Source organism: Diabrotica virgifera, chromosome 8, assembly GCF_917563875.1.
Source record: "Diabrotica virgifera virgifera chromosome 8, PGI_DIABVI_V3a".
Taxonomy (NCBI): domain Eukaryota; kingdom Metazoa; phylum Arthropoda; class Insecta; order Coleoptera; family Chrysomelidae; genus Diabrotica; species Diabrotica virgifera.
This window is the reverse complement of record NC_065450.1, coordinates 6,363,251-6,389,712: the sequence shown is the minus strand read 5'-3', so window position 1 is coordinate 6,389,712 and position 26,462 is coordinate 6,363,251. Positions and strand designations below refer to the sequence as shown.

At 34.6% G+C, this 26,462-nt stretch overlaps 1 protein-coding gene across 1 annotated transcript in view; it reads right to left on the bottom strand.

The window, feature by feature from the left end:
• The window catches only part of LOC114336260 (dual specificity tyrosine-phosphorylation-regulated kinase 2), a 633,699-nt gene that overhangs the window by 338,770 nt on the left and 268,467 nt on the right, over positions 1-26,462 (bottom strand). The gene's annotated exons all lie outside the window — the stretch shown is intronic.

The window sequence follows — 26,462 nt, the reverse complement described above, 5'->3', positions numbered from 1 at the left end:
TGTGGAACAGGTTAAAAATTTGGAACGGTCAGACCACGAAAACGGCACATTTATTTTGTCCGAAAGAAAAGACTTAAACTCTCCGAACAGAGATTAAACTCTCATGCAAAAATCAGACTGCTATTTATCACCAAATGGGCGTTTTAATGAGTGGAACATGTAGAATATGTCAAATAACAGGAATTATGACAGGTGATAAATAGCAGTCTGATTTTTGCATGAGAGTTTAATCTCTGTTCGGAGAGTTTAAGTCTGTTCTGTCGGACAAAATAAATGTGCCGTTTTCGTGGTCTGACCGTTCCAAATTTTTATCCTGTTCCACAATTAAAACTGCCCCTGTTCCAGTGTTCCCATATATCAAAGTTTATCCGACTAGATACCCTTAAGCTATTAACAAATTTTCAGCTAGCTATTAATCAACTTTTTTTTCATACGCGGGATGCAGACCTATTGTGTCATGGTATATCTCCAGCATTTTTTAAACATTTAAATTAAATGTTACATGTTTTAGTTTTAGTAGCCAAAAGGCCACAAATGAGAAAAACGGTTTTCAAACTTGAATTAGACTGTTAATGTTAGAGGTTATATTGTATTTTTTTGCGGAACAATATAGTGACTATAGATGTAGTGGTCATGTAATTTGTTTGACTATTTCTGTCCGATTATCTCTCGCTTGTGCTTGTTGTTTTGCTTCTAAGAATGAGTAACTTCTTCTTCTACTACAGCCCAAATTGAGCCTTGGCCTCCTTTACTTTTCCCCCCACCCTTGCTTGTCTGTGGCTTCTCTTCTCCATACACGGACTCCTAAAAGAGCTTGTGCATCGCTGTTTACTGTGTCTTCCCAGCGCTTTCTTGGCTTTCCAACCGGTCTCTTTCCCTGCATTCTAGCATTCAGTACTCTTTTTGGTAGCCTATCCTCTCCCATTCTTATCACATGCCCGGCCCACTGCAATCTTTGTATTCTAATGAAGTCTGACAGGGGTGTTTCCTTATAGAGTTGATAAAGCTCGTTGTTGTATCGACTTCTGAAGATTCCGTTTTCCCTCACAGGTCCTAGTATTCTCCTAAGTACTTTCCTTTCGAATGTGTCGAGTTTGTTTTTGAATGTTTCTTTCAGGACCCAGGCTTCACTGCCATAACATGTTATTGGTCGAATTAAGGTTTTATAGATTCTCATCTTTGTATTTCGGTGGACACTTTTAGACCGAAATATATGGGAGAGGGCAAAATAAGCTCTGTTTGCCTGCGTTATTCTCTTCCGTATTTCTCCATCTTCTGATCCGTCGGCATATGGATGCCTCAGAAGTCATACGGTGTAAGTCACATTCTCCCTAAAAATGACTTATGAGATATATAACACTTGTTATTATATATAATATTATTATAATTTCCTTGTTTGTATTTATAAATATATTACCCATATTATGATAAATAAAGACAGTTTATTTGTTTTTAATAACTACTTATATTTCTGCAACTATTGTCAGAAACATCTTAGTATCTCATTTTCAACACTTATTGACTTACACGGATTGGCTTCTTGTAACGGTCACGTTACGAAAGTAGCTCTTTAATAATTATTATTATTATTTTCCCTCGGTCTCTCATTTAAATTCTCGTATAGGACCACTGAGGTGACGTCATACCTCGGTGATGGAACGTACTCCACCTATCGAGAATTATTCGGGTTCTGAGAGAATTTGACGTTTACCTTGGCGGAGAAACGCCTCTCGTTCTTTACTTGACTGTGAGCTGTGGTGTCGAATAGATATACCATATAGAATGGCGGATGATTTCCTCCAACTTATTTTATCACATAAGAAATTTAACGTAAAGTAAAAAGTTACCACCAGGGATTGTCTGGAGTGAGGAGACATGTGGGTGACAACTCCTGTTGGAGTATAAATAGGAATCATTCGGTGAGATCTACTTTTTCATAGTAATTTTTTATGTATAGCCTTGGTTTTTGTGATGGAACCTTTGAGATATTAGGTTCATTGTTAAATTTCTTAGTCAACTCATTATTTGGATTTTATGTAGATTATTTCGATTATTGAATATTCATTCAAGGAAAATTATAGATTAATATATTTTTTGGTTAGACATAACCAAACATATGCAATTCTCAATTAATATTAGAAATAATTATCATTTCTCTGTAGGTTTTAAATTTATTGAACCTCCAATATTTTTATAAATTCTATATATTTTTACAGATATTCCCTCAGATAAATCATATTCAAATTTCACATTTATCATTATTTGTTCATGTGTTCACACTCAAAATAGTTCAAGGTTACCTGAGATTAGTTTTTGTTCCATCTTAATGATCGGTTTTTCTATGTTAATGCTTCTAAAAAGTTTCCTCAATTATTTCTTCTTCCCTTTACTTTTTGCTAATGTTTAAAATGGGAAATAAAACTGGGAATGTTTTTAGCCATTTTGGAGTAACCACATGGTGAACTCATAGCCCTTTGACACCTAGGGAAACCACTACAGCCACAGTCAAGTCACCATGGGAATATGTCGATTTGGGAGCAAGCGATGGGACATTCCAGTCCCACTTTTGTCATCTTTACACCGGTATCTACGGGAAACATGGTTCAGCACCTCCTCTGGTGCTAATTTTATGGGTTGCAGCATCAGACTTCACCTTGAGGTCGTCCGATGAAGGGATTGGTTTGGGAACATTTAGTGTTGTGCTTTAAGTAACTATGGGTTTTTACGTTTCAGACATTTGGTTTAATGAAATAGGTTTTTTTTCCAGATTTAGTTTACCTCTGGTTTTTTTTTATATGACATATTTGTATATTATGGTATTAAGTTCCCAAACTCATGTACAAACCTGCGGTATCGTATGTCGAGCTCGGCATATTTGCCAAAAAGGTATTAGGTTTTATATTTTATTGGTAATTTAGACGATTTTATGTCATTATGTAAATTTAGGTTGTATTATTTGCTTGTTTCCCAAATATTTTATTGTTATTCGCTTTATTTTGTTTGTTCGGTTAATTCGTCGCTACTTTATTGCATTTCATTTGCTCGGTTAATTTAGGTCATCGTTTGATATTTATCTCAACTTCATTTAGTATTTTCTCTTAGTCAGGCTCATGCCTCTATACATATATATTAGTCATATTTTTCGGGTTTTAATTTCGGTCGTACGTAGCAAGCGTACTATAACCATTTGGTAGAAGACATCCTATATGTTAGTAAGAGGTATATATGCTTATTAAATTTTGTAACAGGTAACATTGTTGTTATCTTAGGTTGAACATAACTTTTGCAAACTTTTGTCATGTTAGAGTTACATGATATACGCTTGTCTAACTCGGAGATTGTTAGAAATCTAGTAGTTATTTTTAATAAATGTTTATTTATTTTGTATATCATTTATTTTTATTATTCCTTTATGTTCATTATTTTACAGGTTTAATATATTTAATATTTGACAGCAGTATAGGATACCTGGGAGAATGATCGAAGATCATTTTCATGGCGCCCATGATTAGTTAGTTTTATTTATTTTGTTCGTTTTTAGTCATTATTCATCTCCATTCATTTTCAGTACATTATTCTTATTTTATTATTTCATCTTTTAGTCATCATTACTATCTATATAGAGCTACTGTTCTTCGACAGGCATGCAAACGAGCCGTATCCATCCTTGAGTGTCAAGTTGCTCTCTTGCATCTATAGCTAGCCAACTCTATTCAGTTTGCCTCTGTCTCTTCCCACTTTACTTCTATCCCTTCTAATCCCCCTTTCTTCAGTACAACTGCAAAGTAGTATTTTTTTTATTTTTTCCTATTGCGGCTTCTCAACGTAGAAGCCACTTCACCCTTTTCTTTACACATCCCAAATTCTCTTCATTTTTATACCTATTCTTTTCTTTCTTTTTTTTTCTTACTTCTGTTGGAGTATATCTTTTTACTTTCACTCCAACAGAAGTTTTCTTCATTTTTGTTACATTCTGAGGTTCTACTCCCAGGTATGTAAACTTTCCAACCGTTTCAATGTCATCTTCATATATAATGTTTTGTGGGGCTATATTTCTTCTCGTCTGAGTCATTATTTTTGTTTTTTCTGTGTTAATTTCCAGACCTAGCATTTTTGTTTGTGTTTTTAACTCTGCGTATGTTTACCGTGCTCCTGTTGATGTTCTACTCATAATATTAATATCATCGGCATAAGCGGCCAATTGAACCGTTCGGTTGGTCAGTAGGTTTTCTCCTCCAGTTTGCATCTGCCTAACCGCATACTCCAGTGCCAGGTTAAACAATGTTGGGGCCAGCCCATCTCCCTGCTTTAGCCCCTGCGAAATTTTGAAAAAGTCTGTCCGGTGGTCTTGTATTCGTACACATGCCTGAGTTTCGTCCATTGTGGCCTTAATGAGTCTTATTAGCTTGTGTGGTATTGCCAATTCAGCCAATACATAGTATAGTTTGTTCCTTTTGGCTGAGTCGTATGCCTGTTTGAAGTCTACAAACACGTTGTGAACATCAATATCGTGTTCCCATGATTTGCCCAAGATCTATGTCAAAATGACACAACTTTGCACAATGAGTAACTAGTCATGTCCTTTATTTGGTCCTACTACCGTATTGTAGATCTTCCTCTGGATCTTTGGTCCGCTACGTGTCCTTTAACTATCCTCCTTTCCATGACTTCTCTTCTTCTAGTTATATGTATGTCCAAAATATGTCCAAAGTATATTTTGGTTGAAAGTTGTGGTGGTAATATTTAAATTTAGTGAACCTGTAGTGATCCTCTTCTCAAGTTAGGTTGTCCTAGTCTAACTTGGTTACACCAAACTGATGACGACCAGATAGTTATTCACGGTTGTCTTCCATCTTATATACCATTGTTTTGTTTTTGTTTTCTTTGTTGCAAGATATGCCAATATTTTTAATAAAGGTCTTTAATCGGCAGTAAATATTTTTCCTTTGTAAAACCTTCGTGTTTTAGTTGACTTTATAAATTTTCTTCACATTATAAAAATAAATTATCCATTTAAAAAGTCTTAAATATTAGTTATAGTAATATAGATATTTCTAAAAACTATTCTCTTCCTTTATTGCCTCAAAAATATCGATCGTATCACATTGTAAACAATCCAAGAATTTACTATGGTCAATGAAGTGCAATAAATATTCGATGTTAAAACATTGTCCTCATATGGTATACGTTTTATTTAACACATAAAATATATGTCTTAAATCCGGTATCTCATTATTGGCACGATTGTTGAATACAAAATAAATTGGCAATAAATTTAATGAATTTTAACCGCCAATACAAATTTGCTTTGAGTCATTTTTTACGATATTTGTAGCGTGTGTACTACAGTGAATCGTTATAGTAGAAAATTTTATATTTAAGGATACGTCTACGATGTTATCTTCTTCTTCATTTTGTGCAGATATGACTGTTTCTGTTTTTTAAATGTGCTTCCAGTAAGTTGTCCTTTCATCGTTTTCATGATCTTCCTACTGATCGTCTTACTACTGATCCTACTGATTGTCTACTGATACTACTATTTGCTGTCATTCGGCTTATGTGGTTATTGTATTCTACTCTGTTTCTTATCCAGTTATTACTCTTCTCCACCTTGCATCTCAGTTGTAAATCTGTACTTCGACCTCTGTCTCATAGTGTCTTACCATCGATTTTACGCCAGTAGACGTGGGTTCGATCCCTGCCAAAGACAAACCATTTTCATTTCCAATAATGACACGAGCCGTCTCACCGTGCCTCGGAGAATACGTTAAGCCGTCGGTCCCCCTGGGCTAGTGTACATAGACACTAGTTACTTGAAACAGGGTTAAAGATGTAATTGGCATTGGAACTATCCGAAAGGATCTCCCCGGCAAAAATGCCATACGATATTATTATTATACCATCGATTTTTCGAAGGGTTTTCATCTGCTGTTTCTACCATTATTTTTGTCCTCTCTGTACCTACTAGGTCGAGTTTAAGTAGTTTAAGTCGAAGTTATAAGTAGTATAAAAGATTTTAACTAAATTATCAAAATGCCGAGGGTGCTTATTCTTTACCCAAAGTCAGCTATGACCTTTGCCATCTCGCCGTTGATTATTTCTGTAGCAATTTCAGAGAAAACCTCACAAAATAAATACTTCCTGACATTCTGACAGCGATATATACGCTCTGAGCTTCGCTGGTGTCGCTCCTAGCGGTTTACTAATTCAACTTTCACCGTTAATTTTTAAATTTATTATTTAATTGTTATCGCTTAAGAGGAAACAGTAGCGATCAACAGGTAGCGAAAGCGCGTTCCAAGATTGCGGCTGTAATTTTGAATATTTTTTATCTTTATCTTTATCTTTATCTTTATCTTTAAACTTTTTTATCCAATGCCTAGATTTTGTGTCATTTTGGAACTACTAATGAAATAAAAAATTTTAGTAGTTCCAAAATGACACAAAATCTAGGCATCGGATAAAAAATTTTATTTGAAGAAAGTGTATTTTTTTGTTCTTCTTAATGGCGGTACAAGCTCGTTTTTTTTAATATTGTTTTTAATTACAGAGTAATTTCCACATATTAATATATTTTTCAAATTGGGCTCTGTACCGCCATTCTTTATTATATTACGAATACGTGTGCCAAATATCTCGAAAACATATTCAAAATTACAGCCGCAATCTTGGAACGTGTTTTTGCTACCTGTTGATCGCTACTGTATCACCTTAATATTTACAACGCAAAAAAGTAATTAAATTGTAATCGATTTTTTTAAGATTTTACTAATCATTTTGACGTTCTTGAATTTCTTACTTCGGATACTTTCACAATTATCGTGTAGATGGCGCTAAGATTAATAGATTAATTTATAATTACATATTACGGAGCATTAAAAAAACTTAAATTCAGTATTTAAAACGTAAGTATATTTAAGGTAAAAATATATACCACAGCTTTGACCAACTAATATTTTTTATAATTAATGTTTTTAATTTTAATTTTAAATTAATCACTTTGACATTTATGTCAAATTTCCGGTAAACGTTTACACACTTGTCACTACTGGCGCTCGCGTATTTGTAAATATCCCCTCTACGTACAAGCTCACAGCGTATATCCGGAAATTAGTTTAAAATTGCAAATTACCCCCACTAATTTATCCTTGAGCAAGAGGAGTTGATTATAATTAGGAAAAAAACAGTGTATAGTGTAATTAATAAATATACATATTAAAAACCCTATAAATAAAAAAAAGTCCATCATTTAAAAAAATATTTCTATAGATTTCGGTATTAGTCAGTCTGTAGATATACATATACCCAGATATATCCCTCTTCGACACCATAGAGAATATTTCTAATTTTTAATAGAAAATTAAGGAGTTCTAAAAAACCATTTAAATATTTATTTATCTATAAGATCCTTCACTATTACCGTCATTATTATTTTAAATTATTCTTTGGGAATGGTAAATAATCTATTAAAAGAGACAGCTGTAAGGGAACACTTAATTGAATGTAATAGACAGATGGTGCAAGTAGTTTTTTGTTATTAGAAGTTTTTGTGCAACACTATTTTTAAACACATATCTTCTAATTAAAATTAAATGACTCATTGGCAGCAACAACGTCGGCAGGAAAATAAATTTAAAAGAAACATGAACATATTAATAAGTGCTTAATGAAATGGAGAAAAGTTTAAATATATCTTATTAAAATAGTTAATCGCTACCGATGTGGTGCTGACCCTATAGTCCCAGACCATTTTCAGACGAGGATTCTGTATCCGAGATTCGCGTATCTGAGATTCTCTCTTTTACATAGACTCCAATGGAGCTTTTCACTAGCGATATTGATTATAGATACTTTCGAGTATTCGTTACAAATCGTTACTTTTGTATAAAGTAATCATTTACAGTATTCGTTACTTTGATTACTATGATTACTTTTGTTACTTTTATATTTCAGTCCCGGTAATCATATCGAGAATCGTATTTATCAGTAGGTAGGTATTTTGTATAGGTACTTCGATATAACAACGACCTTCACCGATCTGTTTAAGGGATAAAAATGATTTGACTACTATGATTACGTTTGTTACTTTTGTATTTTGTAACAAAGTAATCAGAGTATTCAAAGTAGATACAATAATAGTCGTTACTCGCTCTAATACGATTGGTACGATTTAAAAAAGGAAACCAAGTAATCAAAGTAATCAAAGTAGATACAATAGTCATTACTCGCTCTGATACGAGTGGTACGAAGTAACGAATTAATCAGAGTAATCAAAGTAGATACAATAGTCGTTACTTGCTCTGATACGATTGGTACGAAGTAACGAAGTAATCAGAGTAATCAAAGTAACGATTTGCCTCTCTGTATAGTAATCATTACTTTCGGTATTCGTAAGTAACGAGTACTTTGTAACGAATAGTTACTTTTTCAACATCACTGCTTTTCACACGGTATTCACGAGTCATTCGCAATCCGAGATTCCGAATTATGAATTTCGGACCTTTCTCAATCCGGCGGCTGAATGTAAATGCGAGAGGCTGGAGAAACATTACGTCAAATGAACGTTTTCATACAGGGATACCTTTGCACCACATTCCATAGCCGTGCTATTTTCTGTAGAATATATGTGAGTAGTGTTGGGAACCATCGAATAAATTAAACCATGGAATAATTACAGACTCCTCATCTGAAAAGGTGCGTACTGAATAGAGCGTTTTCTTCCGAACGAAGACTGCGCACAAAGAAGCAAATGCTCAGGATATTGGAAGTGTTAGTTTTATTCACTGTGTTCCCATGTTCTGCTCATTATATTTCAGAGTTTGTCCGGCCATGATAACAGATAATCTGGTGATAGCTACTGGAGCTTTTTTCTTATTAGTTTTATTACAAATAGAAAGAAATTAAAAAAAAAACATCAAAAAGATATTGGATAAGGAGTTTTAAGTTGTAACAAAACAACTCGGTTCATCTTTATCTAATATGTAGAAATGCTATAGTGGAAAAATCAAACCACTTAGATATATGTATATATATATATATATATATATATATATATATATATATATATATATATATATATATATATATATATATAAGATGTAGATCTTTGAAAATTGTGAATTATTCGTAAGGGGATTTTTCCACATTCTCTATTTCATTTGTTTGATATATATATACATATATATATATATATATATATATATATATATATATATATATATATATATATATATAAAACAAGGCTGAAATATTGGGGTAGCAGCAATCTCAAAGAAAACTCTTTATAATAGTTCCAAGCTTTCGAAAATGTTTATTTTCATCATCAGGGAAAATTATTTGAGGATGTTGAGCCTAGTTGTTAAACACTGACATATAAAACGAAATTTTGTCCTGGTACAAATCGTATATAAAAATTAAAATTAAAAACTATATATAAAAAATTGTTCTAAAAATCGAGTATAAATTGAAAAATTGTAAAATATTTTAAAAAATGATGTATTTTAAAAAATATTTTAAAAAATACATCATTTTTTAAAATATTTTACAATTTTTCAATTTATACTCGATTTTTAGAACAATTTTTTATATATAGTTTTTAATTTTAATTTTTATATACGATTTGTACCAGAACAAAATTTCGTTTTATATGTCAGTGTTTAACAACTAGGCTCAACATCCTCAAATAATTTTCCCTGATGATGAAAATAAACATTTTCGAAAGCTTGGAACTATTATAAAGAGTTTTCTTTGAGATTGCTGCTACCCCAATATTTCAGCCTTGTTTCCTAACTGTTCAGCAAATATTATATACCTGTTATATATATATATATATATATATATATATATATATATATATATATATTTATATATATTTACATATATATATATATATATATATATATATATATATATATATATATATATATATATATACAGATGAAACAGAGAATGTGGAAAAATCCCCTTACGAACAATTCACACATCCACCATTTCGGGCTGGGAAAAATTTTTCGAATAGAATCAAAGATCCAAACACCAGTTCTTCGAAATGTGTTTCGCCCTCTTCAACCTCTTTGGGCTCATAGGTAAAGATGGGAGGTTGAATATCTTTAGATGTGAATTGTTCGTAAGGGGATTTTTCCACATTCTCTGTTTCATCTGTTTGATTTCGTACGAGTGGTCGTTAAACCATTAGCCTTGGATCTTTTGATCACTGAGTGTGTTTCAAAGATCTACATCTTATGTTTTTAAACATATATTTTACTTACTAAGTAATTAGGGAATTAAAACTTGAGACTGTCATTATCGGATTTGCCGTAGATTTACGCACCTTCTATGTCTAGGTTTCGAATGTTGTTTTTTGATTGGAATGTGTCTAAAGATATTCAACCTCCCATCTTTACCGATGAGCCCAGAGAGGTTGAAGAGGGCGAAACACATTTCGAAGAACTGGTGTTTGGATCTTTGATTCTATTCGAAAAATTTTTCCCAGCCCGAAATGGTGGATGTGTGAATTGTTCGTAAGGGGATATTTCCACATTCTCTGTTTCATCTGTTTGATTTCGTACGAGTGGTCGTTAAACCATTAGCCTTGGATCTTTTGATCACTGAGTGTGTTTCAAAGATCTACATCTTATGTTTTTATATATATATATTTCATTCGTTCCTGAAAAAACAGTAATTATTATTAGTTTTGGTAAGAATTTTGAAAAAACTACTTTTTTCTGTACCTGTTAATTTGGTACTTTTTGCGTTTTCTCTTCGGAAACTGGCAAGCAAACTATCAATATTTTCTTTGCTTTTTCGGAGGTACATACTACTTCTTCAGCTGTCAACATGCATCAATATTTTTTATTTTATTATAATATTGCCCGTGTTTTGAATTCCATAACAGAGAAGAGCGTTCATATAAATAAATCAGATCTAAACATTTTTTTCTGTTCCATTTAATTTTTTATGTACAGTACCTACTAATCAAAGTTCTTTTTTAAATAAATACATTTGCCGCGAACACAACAAATACGTTGAACGCCCGTACCAACTGAGCATCAGCGAACAAATGCTCGCTTTTGATCTCAACGGTTACCGACACCCCTCCGAAAATAACCGGCTCGTTCGGCTCGGCAGAATTTTGCTCGCAAACACGTACTGACGAGCATTTTGTTACAGCGCGCTCTGCACGTTCGTTTCGTTCGGAGAAAAATGCTCATGTCAGTACGCACCTTAAGATTAATAATTATAAAAAATACTGGATCCTTTGTAAAAGATATATTTAAAAGACCCCAATAAGGGTTACATCATATAAACAAAACAAAAAAAAAATCCACAAGGAAAAAGTTTTCCTGTAGTTGGCTGTATACCATGTGATACAAAAAAAGAAGTCATATCTAGATCTCGGATGTTATCTAGGGCAAATTAGATAATATTTTAAACATCCAGGCTTAAGGGAGCATTTTATACCTATGTTTCCTTGACGGACTACTTTTACTGGGCTTTGACCCACATATTCTTGTATAATACTATCTTGGTGGTTAGCATGTACATTGCACGTAAGCACTGATGATGACTGGCAAACCAGTCGAAAACTAGTTATGTGAATTTGATGTGGCCCTTTTGAGGGTTTTTTAAATATACCTTTTATACAGGATTTTACTGTTTTTTTTTAAGTTATACTTCTTTACGCGCGATATGAGGGTGAATTTTTATATGATAAAACCTACGATCCCGGCGCATGCGCATTATAACTTTGTTCTGATTGGATGTTCAAATGACATGTCAAAAATTATCCAATATGGCAGCTGTAGCGCAGCTGTGGTTTGGACGGTTGACGGTTTGGTTATTCATGGTTGTTGCGTTTTAAAATTTGTGGGAAGAGAAACAACAAAGGTTAGTTAATAGTTATACTGCCTTTTTAAATAGTTTTCATATTATATTTTTGAAGTTATACTTCATAATGTTTTAATTTATGTATGTATCAATCCAGAAAAGGTGTGGAAAGAATATAATTAATCCACGAGGAAAAATTTCCTGTAGTTGGCTGTATACCATTACAAAAACATAAAATCCTTTATAAAAGTATATTTGTTAAAATCCCTATACAGGGCTACATCAAAGACAGAACTAGTTTTCGATCGGTTGACCGATCATCATCAGTGCAATCTTAGAATTTACATGCAAGCCACCAAAGTAAAAATAACAGGGTAAAAACCCTTTACAATTGATCCGTCATCGGAACATATGACAAAGATGTGAATTATAACATGGATGATTAAGATATCCAATGTTTTTCGCCCGAGGTACCAATGAGCTCTATCTGACAAGTTCACATCATGACTGTACGGAAGCAAGTCGGAAAAAAACATTGGATAGCTTAATCATCCACGTTATAATTCACATCTTTGTCATATGTTCCGATGACGGATCAATTGTAAAGGGTTTTTACCCTGTTATTTTTACTTTGGTGGCTTGCATGTAAATTCTAAGATTGCACTGATGATGATCGGTCAACCGATCGAAAACTAGTTCTGTCTTTGATGTAGCCCTGTGTAGGGATTTTAACAAATATACCTTTTATAAAGAATTTAATGAGTGTTTTTAAATATATTTTTCTACAAACGTGTTAAAAATGCAATTTTTAGGACTCCATAGGAGCGTTAAAAATGCTACTTTAAGGCACTAGTGCTTTAAAAATTTTAAGGCACTGCAGTTAAAAGTGAATTGTCAAATTGTGAAACGTCAAAAGATTTATATTTCATTTATTAACATTAATATTAATAATATAACTTGCGCAATTTGAAAAAGGTGGTTTAAAAGGTTTTTTTATTATAATTTTGTGTCTTTGGATTTGTCTTCCTTGGGCGTAAAATAATAAAACATTTATTTTTATATTTCACTTGTCACCGTGATGTATAATTATGTATATCTGAATGGTAAGTAGCATGCGGCTTGATGGCCTTGTTGGTAGAGAATTGGACCAGAGATCAAAAAATCGCGAGATTGCGCGTTCAAATCCCGGACGATTCATATTTTTTTCTTTTTTTATTTGGCATTGTTAAGTTTTGGTTCATTTTTGATAATTATTGTTAATTTTTTGTATTGTAACTGTTAAGTAGGTATATTTATTTCGTTGAAATTATATTATAATAGAAGTATAACTTCTTACGTGCGTACAAAGTACACACACATTCTTTTTTTTTATAAACAAAACGTTTTCGGATTAACAAGTAATCCATCATCAGTGTTTAAAAGCCAATAGCATGCATGCGTGAGCCACCAAAAAGTTATGGGTAAAAACCTTTTTAAATGTTGAAAAATCTTAAATGATACTACATATTATACATAACATTGATGGATGTTGCAAATATTCCTGGTTATTACCCAGGGCAACACAGGACTCTAACTCACGTGGATGTAATATGAAAGGGACGAACCTTATATATTGAGAGTTGAGTGTCAACATATATTGAGAGTTAAGTGTCAACAGTTGACACTCAACCCTCAATATGTGAGGTTCATCCCTTTCATATTACATCCAGGGACGCGCCAAGTAACTTCGGCACCGTAGTGCAAAATATTGATAAGCGCCTTTATCAAAATTACTAGGGTAGAAATATTATAATCAATCACTCCTTCACATTTTAACGTGGCAATTTTTTGAAATGAAATGTTTTCTACATCTACCTAGATTTTTTTTTAAGAAAACTATAAGTACACAGTACCTACACTTATGAAAAATAATGTATTCTTTTTCTTCCTTCTTGTATGTAGGCTTTACAGCCTGTTTTTGCTCCAATATTATCAATATTGTTTAGATTATCGCACCATCTTTTTCTTGGTTTGCCAATACTTCTTCGTCCATTTGGTGACTTATCTCGAGCTATTCGTACTATCCTATCCTCTACCATTCTACTGATGTGTTCTAACATCTCTGTTGTTTCTAGTAGTCTAGTAGTTATTAAAAATAATATATAAAACACTACATTGTACAATAAAACACAACAGAATAAAAACTATTAAAATTATTAAAAAGCTGAAGATCAAAAAATAAAACATATAATCTATATTGCGATATTTTTTTAAATACACTTATTATTTATTATGCTGAAAACCAACGGATATTTCTCATAGAAATTGAACCTTTCTTGCTTTACCTTTGACAAATTCATTAATTAGATTTTCAATATTCAGGTCCTTAGACTTAGATTCTGTAGAAAAAATAGCAAGATTTTCTAGCCGCTCCTGACCCAGCTTATGTAATTCCTAATTAGTTTTAGTTTAGAAAATGATCTCTCGGCTGAATCTACAGAAATCGGTATAGTTAATAATATATGTAAAGCAATAGTAATGTTTGGGAATGAGTGGACTGTCATTTTCTGCAATGTTTTTTGCTTCAAAAAATATCTAGTTTTGAATTGGATATTCATTTAACTTTACCGAGTCAAAGGGCGCCATTAACGCCTTGGCGCTGTCGTGCGCCGCACGACCTTGCCCATATGGACGGCGTCCCTGATTACATCCACGTGGGTTAGAGTCCTGTGTTGCCTTGGGTAATATCCAGGAATATTTGCAACATCCATCAATGTTGTGAGCCAACTGTGATTAAAAATAAATTAATTTTATTTTAGTTTGATAATATCTACGTCAATACAATATCTGAAGTTGCTCCATTGTTGATGTAATATGTAAACCTTGCCTAATCGATTTTGATACGTCTCTGGAAATATACATCACGATAACATCTATTGTGTTTCAGTTTTCTGGTAATAACTATCATTTGCGTCGACTGTGACAAGTTCAATTACACTCCGTAGATGAGCTTGCTTCATACTTTATTGTCTGACATTATGTAGATGTGCAATTGCTTAGCTAAGCTGCCTTACGTTGACATTATTATCTTCGTTATCGACGTCGACGGTTATCGCGGTGTGAGAGTCGTGGCTTATTGTTTTAACGTTTTAATAAATTATTTGTTTTAAATAGGTACTGTTTGATCGGTTAGAGTTAGAGGCTTTGGGAAGTGCAGTGTCACGTCCACGTGACCTACAATTATAGCTTTTTACTTACAAATAACAATACATAGGAAGATAGTTATAGTGAAAATATTTCGTTAGAGTAGGAAAGTTCCAGGGGTTGGCTGTATACCATAGCAGTTAGAAAATTTTACAATGAAGTGAAAAACTATGTTATAATTTACTTACTTACTCCGTGGAGTTACAACCCTTCGTTGGTTTTAGCTGACTCGACAACATGCTTCCATGTCTCTGTGTCTTGAGCAATCTCCATCTAATTCTCCACGCCCCTAGCTTTAAGGTCTCGTGCTACATTATCTCGCCACTGGAGTTGAGGGCGTGCACGTGTTTTTCTTCCAGTTGGGGCTTCTTCCCATATCACCCTTACTATTCATTGGTCAGAATGTCTTCTGAGGTGTCCCCCATGTTCTGAGGTGTCCTGCCGTCCTGCCCTCATTAGAGTCTTTTGGACTTTATTTCTTGTATTATGTTAGCGTCTGGGTATATTCTTGAAAGGGAATGTGAGTTTTTGTATACTGAGTACTTGATGAGCAAATAGTTTGGTGACATTGTAAGGAGTACTGCTTCGCTGCACATGAGAGTATTAATTCCTGTCTTCTTAAATCTTATTTGAGTTCGGCCAGAAGACTTATAATATGAGTAAATGCACCACATATTCATTCTAAGACCGTTGTTTTGAACTGTATCTAAAACTTTTAAGAGTTGTTTGTGAAGCAGATAACTAAGCTTCGCATTCATAATCAAACTTGGAACGGATCAGATTTTTACTTAATGTGAGTAGAGCTCCCCAGTTCGTGCCAAAAAGACATTTCAAGAGATTAAATATTTTTTGACATGCTGCTGGAATATACCTATATTTTAATATATGTTCTTTCCAGATTAGAGCTTGATCAAATCTAAAACCTAGATTCCTAGATATTTATTCGTTTTTACATATTCAAGAATCTGAGCTCCAAATTTTAAAGTAGGTATCTCCTTTATCTACTTTGGTCCCTGTGAAAATATGATAGAGCGAGGTTTAGATGAAGCAAATTGAAAACCACTCCACACTTTATACCAATATGTAAATTTATCGAGTTGATCTTGTAGTAGGTATGTACTGACTGGAAATTATTCAATAAAAAACACTATAAAAAGCTTGTAGGGGCAATCTTAATCAGTATAAAAATAAAAAAATTGTTTGTTGTACATACATGGTTTATCAAACAGTATAAAAAAATTCCAAAAATAAATATAGGCACACTAGTTTTTAATCTCACCCACGTTTAGGGTTTATTTTCGTACCAAAATCAGTTTAGAGACATAAAAATAGGGATTATTGTTATAGATCACATATTTGCATGTCAACATTTTACATTCTTCTAATGGCATACACATTATACCGTCGGTTCGGTTACATAATTGATCTTTGTGAACAGTGCTGTCACGTTCCATTGAATAAAAGTCGGTATGTCGGTAATGCTTGTAAACTTTCCGTAGATTGCTTTATAATAATTGAAAAAGTTAAATATAACCTGCAGTTTTTATAAGATATTAGAATTGCACGGTTCATATCCATAAAAACGATTTTCTAATAAAAAGTTTCATCAAAATATAGTTTGATAAGAAAATGTTACTCTTGCATTTTTATGTGTCAAAATGTACTAAATTTACAAACAACAAAATACACCATGCAAGTAGATTTATACTACTAATAGAAAACTATTCATAAACGTCTACCGTCCTTTAACCATCCAAAAAGGTGTTAACAAAAATAATTGCAGAACTAAGTTGAGACATATATTTTATAAACAAACTAAATTGTATATAAATTAACAAGCAGACAAGTTTCGTCTAGGTATAGATACCACTGGCACTTCTTTCAGTACCATTCCCAGAAATGGGAAGCAATTCCACAGAATTAAGTATTAAACTTAATAATTAACCGTAGCCCAGACGAATGAATGTCCGTATACAGTCGTGGAGCTAATACGAGGTATTAATTATTAAATCCTGATTTCTTCGTTTTTGATTTTGTCTCGCAGAGTTATTCCTAACATTGACTGCTCCATTCTTCTCTGCGTGACTCAGTTTGTAGCCGAGGCTTTAGTTAACGTAAGCAGTGCTGTTTTTGGAACAATTAAGGTTCCGATACGCAATGTTCCGGGGACTCTGGGGAGTGTTCATAAGAGGAGTTCACCTTCGGGAAAACTTTTTAAATTTAGCCTCAATAAGACGGTTTTAAAGCTGTTTGGGAGCAAGGCAAAAATTCAGGAATTTGTCTATAATTGTGTTGTTTTTTTATTTCTTGTCCCAAGAGGTACTGGTACGGCGTACCGGCGCGTACCGTCACAAAAACAGCACTGAAGGTAAGTGTTTCTAATCCGTACGTCAAGACTGGGAGGACGCGCTGATCAAATACCCTTCTCTTTAGGCATGTGGGCAACTCACTTTTAAAAGTTTCTCTCAGTTTTCCAAATGCTGCCCACCCAAGACCAATTCTTCTCTTCATTTTATGAGACTGGTTATCCCTACCAGTCGTAATTTCATGTCCCAGGTATTTATATCTATCTAAGAGTTTTATTTCTTTCCCACTTTTACTGATGTTCTGGTTGGGTACCAAATTTGTCATAATTTTTGTTTTCGAGATGTTTATATTTAAACCTACATTTTCTGTAGCCACGAGTTCCTGTACCATCTCTCTTGCCATACCTAGATCCTCAGCTACTATCACTGACTATATCATAGGCGAAACGTACCTAAGTTGTTTAGGTATTCTCCATCTATTTTTATTCCCTTTGTCATCCAATCCAAACTCTTGAAAGCATGTTCTAAGACCGTTTTAAAAAGTTAAGGTGACATTGGGTCTCCTTGTCTAACCCCTCGTTCTATTTTTATGCGATTACTGTTAGTATGTAATTTGACAGTGGTTGTTGCCTGTAAGTAGGTATATTGTTTTCACCCAATTTTGAAAAAATGTGAAAACTTTGAATTATTCACGTCCGTCTGTCCGTCTGTCTGTCTGTCTGTCTGTGATCACTCTGTCTGTGATCAACTCCTCCGTCAATATACCAGCTAGAATGACAAATGAGGTGTTAAATGAAAGCTTATAATCCAACGATGCTACTAAATGTGAGATATTTGACCTAGGCTGTCTGTCCGTCGGTCCGTCCGACCGCGAATATAACTCCTCCGTCATTATACCAGGTAGAATGACAAATGAGGTGTCAAATGAAAGCTTATAATCCAAGGATGGTACTAATGGTGAGATATTTGACCTAGGCTGTCTGTCCGTCGGTCCGTCCGACCGCGAATATAACTCCTCCGTCAATATACCAGGTAGAATGACCAATGAGGTGTCAAATGAAAGCTTATAATCCAAAGACGGTACTAAAGGAGAGATATGTGACCTAGGCTGTTTGTCCGTTGGTCCGTCCGACCGCAAATATAACTCCTCCGTGATTATACCAGGTAGAATGACAAATGAGGTGTCAAATGAAAGCTTATAATCCAAGGATGGTACTAAAAGTGAGATATTTGACCTAGGCTGTCTGTTTGTCGGTCCGTCCGACCGCGAATATAACTCCTCCGTCAATATACCAAGTAGAATGACCAATGAGGTGTCAAATGAAAGTTTATAATCCAAAGATGGTACTAAAGGTGAGATATGTGACCTAGGCTGTTTGTCCGTCGGTCCGTCCGACCGAGAATATAACTCCTCCGCCATTATACCAGGTAAAATGACAAATGAGGTGTCAAATGAAAGCTTATAATCCAAGGATGGTACTAATGGTGAGATATTTGACCTTGGCTGTCTGTCCGTCCGTCCGTCCGACCGCGAATATAACTCCTTCGTCATTATACCAGGTAGAATGACAAATGAGGTGTCAAATGAAAGCTTATAATCCAAGGATGGTACTAAAGGTGAGAAATTTTACCTAGGCTGTCTGTCCGTCGGTCCGTCCGATCGCGAATATAACTCCTCCGTCATTATACCAGGTAGAATGACAAATGAGTTGTCAAATGAAAGCTTATAATCCAAGGATGGTAGTAAATGTGAGAAATTTGACCTAGGCTGTCTGTCCGTCTGTCCGTCCGATTGCGAATATAACTCCTCCGTCACTGTATCAGGTAGAATAACAATAGAGGTGTCGAATGAAAGCTTATAATCCAAGGATGGTACTAAATGTGCAAAATTTGACCTAGGACTTCCTGTTTTAGAAATGCGACCAGAAGTACTGTTTTAGAGTCACCGGAATAGTACATTTGTGATATATTATTCAACGCTACTTCGCAAGAAGAGAACAAATATATACTTACTTCCGGTTTCATGACTGTCTGTTCATTTGTCTTCCCGCCCCCGAGTACAACTTCTCCATTATTAATACAGATAGAATGACAAATGAGGTGTCTAATTAAAGCTTATGGCCCAAGGATGGTATTAAAGATGAGAAATTTGACATCGGAATTTAAGTTTTAGAGTAACAACCGTATGAACTGTTCTAAAGTCACCGAAATAGTATAAGCGATATATCATTCGACGTGCCTTAGCAAGATGAGAACAAATTTTGATTTGGTTTTTATATCACATCTGGTTAAAACGTTTTAACCAGAAGTGACGTTATAGTCGCAGAAATAGTACATGTAACAGATTAATCGAGGCGTATTGAAAATTTGAGTTTTAATCTTTAGTTCCTGTTTTGAAGTCATTTCTGGTTAAACAATGATGACCCAAAGTTTAGTCAAAATGACTCAAAATTGCGTTCAAATATCGACTTCCAGTTTTGATTACTTTGGGTGAAAACCTAGGACTTACCAAGTCCAATTACTTGTTTTGGATAATAATTTTGTATACCTATAATCTACCCTGCATTCTTTAAGCGCTTTTAATATTTTGCTAAGGTCAACTGTGTCAAAGGTTTTGTGAAAATCGATAAAAACCAGAACTAGAGGTTTATTTTATTCCACTACTTTCTCTATTATGGTTTTTATACTTTGTAGATGGTTATTTGTTCCGTAACTTTTTCGGAATCCTGCCTGTTCTCTTGGTTGATAAGTCTCTAACTTTCTAATAAATCAGGAGAAGAACAAAGGTGACTGACGTCATCGAACGAATAGCCAGGTTGTAGCGGAGATGGGCAGGACACATAGCCAGAATGACAGATGGACGATGGACAAAGAGGTTATTGGAATGGAGATCAGGAGAAGACACGAGAAGCTTCGGTCTACCGCCTACAAGATGGACTGGAGACTTAAGAAAGCTAAACAAAAACTAGATGAGGGCGGCGCAGGATAGACGGGGTTGCAAACGAGGGGCGGAGGCCTGTGTTCAGCAGTGGACTTTTGAGGCTGGATGAATTATTAAATTAAGAAGTAATTTGTATAGTTCTCCTTGTTATTTTAATTGTTTTAGTGAAGATAACTGGATAGGTACCGATTTGTTTATTTTGTATTAATTTGTAAGTTTGTATAGTTCTCTTTAAATAAAAGGTTTTCGTATGTATTTTCTGATTAAAACATACCTTAAAGTTCTCTATCAGAGCGTGCTGATGGTCGATAAAAGTTACAATAAAAATAAATTTGACCAAAAATTCGAGAAGTCTTTTCGTGCCGGTGAGTATATTATTAAACTATAATAAATCAAAATGTTAATAAATCACGACAAGTTTTTAACACGTCGTATTTAAATCTTTTGAGCCTAATCAGGATTCTTAAGGCTGGGATCCAACGAAACGTGGCGTGGCACGCCAAGAGAAATAGAAAATATGTAATAGAAAAAGATAAAAACTAAAGACGAGAATCAACCAACGTGAAATGCCGTTTTTTCCTTCAAAATTTGTGATTTACGATCCTTGAGCTGGATCCTAGCTCTCCATTTATGGCCGGGGTGATTCGGCGCGAAGTCTGCCATCGTTTGTCAGTGAGGGTCGGAAGTCAGAAGCTGATGCAGACCCTTCCAATTCGACTAGGGACTGGTACGGTCAGAGCCGTGGTAATTTTAATATGCATGTCTAACGAAGTTGTGTTGGTATTTTTATCATTGTATGAATTAACCAACTTACTAAAATTTCTACTGCCAACACCGGTGGTTTTCCTTCGATATTCGAGAATAGAAGTTTCATCGGAATGGTCCGATCGAATTTATCAAAGTAAATATTTATTAATTTCACAGTAACGTGGGGTGGGGGGGCAACCGTGCTCTCTCCGTAAACTCGTGAAGAGTGCCACGCCACACTTCATTGGATCCCGGCTTTAAGTTAATAATTAGTCTAACAAATTGTCACAGGATTTTATCCAAGAAAAATTGTTCTCTAAACTTGAAAAATACTTGTGGAAAATACTAGAGAAGGGAAAAATTTAACAAGATCTAATAAGATGCATCCAGAGTTTATACGAAAAAACGAAAAGCTGTGTAAGGACAAGAAATGAAAACACAAATGGAGAAAATATAACGTAGGGTATTGGAAGTTGAGAATGATACAAATAACAGAACTATGCTACGCAGACGACCTGGTGATCATTGGGGAGTCAGAAAAACAATTACAAGGAATATAAACATACTGTGTAAAGAGGTAAAAATCGGAACCATGAAAATAAACAAAGAAAAATAAAAAACAATGATAATTCGAAGACAAAAAGAAAACAAAATAAGTAGATGGCAAGCAACTTGAACAGGTAGAAAGATATATGTATTTGGAGTAATTACATTATAAGCCGGGATGGAAAATTAGAAGATGAGATAAATGAAAGAATTGCAAAGACTGGTAAGCTGTACAATAATATTAAGAGTAACTTTTTAAATAAGAAAGAAATACCTAAGAATATAAAAACGGAAATAGTAAAAAACATTGTGAAACCCACCCTAATCTTTGCCTGTGAATCTTGGGCATTAACCAAAAGACAAAAGAAGAGACTAATAAGCACAGAAATGAGATTTTTGAGAACAATAGAGGGAAAAACAAGGAAAGATAAAATTAGCAATCAAACCTTTAGAGAAAATCTGAAAATACACCCAGTTACAGCAACAATCGAACAAGGACAACTTAGATGGCTCGGACATGTACTGAGAAGACGAGAAGAAAAAATAGTAAGACAGATAGGTATATGAAGCGAAAGATATGGAAAGAAAGAAGAAAGGAAGAGCACGAAAGACGTGGACAAAAGAAGTGAGGCAAGCGGCCGAAAAAAGAGGAATAAAATGGGAGGAAACAAAAGCATTTGCCATGGATAGAATAAAATGGAAGGAAATGTGGGAGAAAACGACGGAGAACCCACCTTCACAATAACTCACACCGAAAGGTAGTAAAGTTGTGGATTAAGAAGTAAGTAAAAATTGTTCTGCGGTGCATTAAAACGACAATATATAAATATAAAATACTTAGTTTAACACCTCTTATATCTTTATACACAAATAACCTTTTGTACTTCTTCTATGAATGTGAACCGGAACAGGAAAAAAACATACAGAACTTATAATAATGTATCCGTAAAAGGAAAAGTCTCGACAACGTCACTTCATTAACCGTACAACAAGATATCAATGGTAATTACAAAAAAGCATAACTCACTGGACGTTACTTCTGACACGGAACATGCGAGCTAGCGGTGAGAAGCTAGAGGTGCGTTGCGTGGCGCAATTGCTATTGTAAACGCTGTTACATTTTTGTCATAATTACAAACCTATATTAGGCCTGGATCCCGCGTACCAAAAAAAAGTTTATTAATAACAAGCTGAAAATTTGTTAATAGCTTAACAGTGTCTAGTCGGACAAACTTTGATGTACGGGTACACTGGAACAGGGAAAGTTTTAATTGTGGAACAGGCTACCGGTTTTGAACGTCAGACTACGATAACATCCCATGGATATTGTCGGACAGGACTTTCAATTGATTTGTTACCCTTTCATTAAACTCTAATGCAAAAATCAGACTGCTATTTATCGTCAACATAGTTCCTGTTATTTGAGATGTTCTACTTGTCGGACTTATTAAGATGCCCAACATATTGGTTGGACAAACATTTTTTCATATATGATATAAAGTTTGCTATTGAATAAACTTCGGGTGCAGAGAGCTGATTACTCACTCACCTTAAACTCTAAAATCAATGAAACTGAAGCGAAGCAAAACAAACCCAATAATACCTTTTATCTCAAAAAACGTTACAGAATCGGAGCTTGGAACGTCAGGACCATGTATGAAGCGTCAAGACTAGCGCAAGTAGTAAAAGAAATGGAAGAATTAAGGATACACATTATGGGGCTATCTGAAATAAGATGGCCTGGGCAAGGAGAGACAACAATATCAAACGGAGGAGTGCTGTTACACTCAGGAAACGATATAAAAGAAGACAGGAGGAATGGAGTTGGGATCCTTCTAAGTAAAGAGGCAAAAAGAGGGCTAATAAAATGGCATCCTATATCAGACAGACTAATAGTAGCACAATTCAATTCTCAAATAAGAAAGATAACCATTATTCAATGTTACGCACCGACAGAGGTAAGCGCAGAAGATGAGAAAGAAAATTTCTACCAACAATTAACAGATACTATCGGAAAGGTGAACAAAGGAGATATACTAGTAGTCATGGGAGATCTGAACGCGAAAGTTGGCAAAGACAACAAGGGAGTGGAAACATGCATGGGAACACATGGACTAGGGATTAGAAACAACAATGGAGAGAAACTCATAGAACTTAGCCTAGAAAACAATCTTGTCATTGGAGGAACGATTTTTCCACACAAAGACTGCCACAAAATAACCTGGATATCACCAGATAATAAAACGCAAAATCAAATAGACCACATTTTGATTAATAAAAAATGGAGAAGTAGCCTTCTAGATGTACGAAATAAAAGATCAGCAGATGTAGGAAGTGATCACCACCTACTAATAGCAGAAATAAAAGTAAAAATTAAAGCAAAACGCGGGAGTAAACAATATAACAAACGAAGAAGATACAATATACAACGACTGAAAGACAGTGAAACCCAAAAAATGTGGAGTAACAAAATAAAGTTGAACACAGAAACTGTAAACAACACACAGACAAATATAGCAAACAAATGGGAGATGATCAAAGAGGCTGTACACCAAACCGCACACGAAGTGTTGGGCTACAACGAAGAAAAGAAATCAGAGTGGCTAAGTGATAACACATGGCAACTGATAAAAAAGAGGAAAGACTTAAAAGCCGAACTAAATAGAATACAAAAATTAGAAGATAGAATCAGAATAACCCATGATTATGCAGATACAAATAAACAAGTAAAAAAGAGCGCTAGAAATGACAAAAGAAAATGGACAGAGAAGATGGCGCGCTTAGCAGAAGAGGCAGCCGAAACAAATAATCAGAGAGAGCTATATAGAACCACTAAACGTCTTGCAAACAAGAACTTCAACAGTGACAAACCACTAAAAGACAAACAAGGACAACTGCTTACAACAACTGAAGAGCAAACACGAAGATGGCATGAGTACTATAGCGAGCTTATGACAGAAGAAGAAAATGAGCCGCCGTTCCAAGAGGGTAACGACGTAGAGCCAAATGAAAATTATCTAAGGATAAACGAGGAAATTCCAACGAAAAAAGAAATAGCTGAAGCAATCCGGCACCTGAGGAACAACAAAGCAGCGGGAATGGACGATATACCAGCAGAACTGTGGAAAGCGGACACTGAGAGAACCGTGGACCTAATAGCACCATTATTAGCAGATGTATGGACTGAAGAAATCCTACCTAAGGAATGGAATAATGGAATTATAGTCAAGCTTCCAAAAAAACGGGACGTACAGCTATGCGAAAACTGGAGAGGAATAACGCTGTTATGTTCCATAAATAAAATATTAGCATTTATTGTTCATCAAAGAATCAACAATATAATAGACAAAACTCTCAGAAAAGAACAAGCGGGTTTCAGAAGGGGAAGATCCTGTATAGACCAAATCTCGACGGCAAGAATCATCATAGACGAAACTATAGAGAAGAACGCAGCCTTGATAATGGCCTTTATAGACTTTGCTAAAGCCTTCGACAGCATAAAACATACAGCCCTGTGGAAAATCTTAAGACTAAATAGATTACCTCCAAAGATCATTGGAATAATCAAAATGATGTATCAGCAAACAACATGTCAGGTATTGCATAAAGGGCAAATGACAGATAAAATACCAATTGAAGTAGGTTTAAAACAAGGTTGCATACTGTCACCTTTGCTCTTCAATATATGTCTTAATCATATACTGGAAAAAACAATTGAAAGAAAAAATGGGATCCCTTGGAACTACTTTCAGAACAAGAAACTAGCAGATATGGAATACGCAGATGATATCTGTTTCGTAGCGAACACAATAGATGATATGAAGAACATGTTAAGGAAGCTAGAGGTGAAATCGGCAGAAGTGGGTCTTAAAATCAACACGAACAAGACAGTAGAGATGAGAATAGGAGTAACTAACTGTGACAAACTATACATCAACCAACAAGAAATAAAACAGGTTCAAGAATTTTGCTACCTAGGCAGTATAATCAGTGCAAAAGGTGGAGCTCAAGCAGATATTAAACAGAGAATACGAAAAGCACAACAAGCCTTTGGAACCCTCGCAAATATATGGAGATCAACACAGATCAGCCAAAATACTAAAATAAGGGTCTTATCGTGCCTAAAATGATCAGCAAATTTCACCTGATCTTAGTCTATTAACTTTACGACATAAATGAAATTGATCAAAAAAAAAAGAGATAATTCTGTTTCGTACGCTACAATCAACATTTAAGGTCCTACTCCTATGACAAGCTTAACGAGACACAAGCGATTAACGAGCCCTATGCGCAGGTCAAAAACAGGAACGAATCTACCTATCTCGTGAAAAAAGGCTCAGTTTGTAGATCGACGCTCTTTGGTGTACCTAAACGTATTGCAATCAAAATAGAGCAATGATTTGAGTGTAGAAAAGCTAAAACCGAAAATAATGTTGTCGAAATGAAAAAACGTAGTGCTCAAACTCTTTTGTCATCAAGCATTAAGTATTCGCAGTAATGAATAACATGAGTTTAGGCTCGAAAATGTATGCTACTGGGTATACCACGCAAAAAGATGCGCCTGAATGTCTATCCTGGTAGTAGTAAGGAGAAAATTTTGAAAATACGATGTTCATATTGCTCTGCGCTTTTACCTGAAGTGTACAGTCTTAAATATTGTTTATAGCAAAAAATGAAGGAGATCAAAATTGTATAAAATATAATCCTCTCCATATTAGTTGTTTAAGTACAATTTGCGTCGTACAGTTAATAATAAACCATATAATTAACTAATTATGTCACTACTTTCATCCTTAGTCTCCCGACTGTACTTTTTAGTACCACCAAATTGGCAGTGTCGGATTTACCACTAGGCCGACTAGGCCGCAGCCTAGGGCCGCAAGCAGAAGGGGGCCGCAGTGGAATCAGTAAAC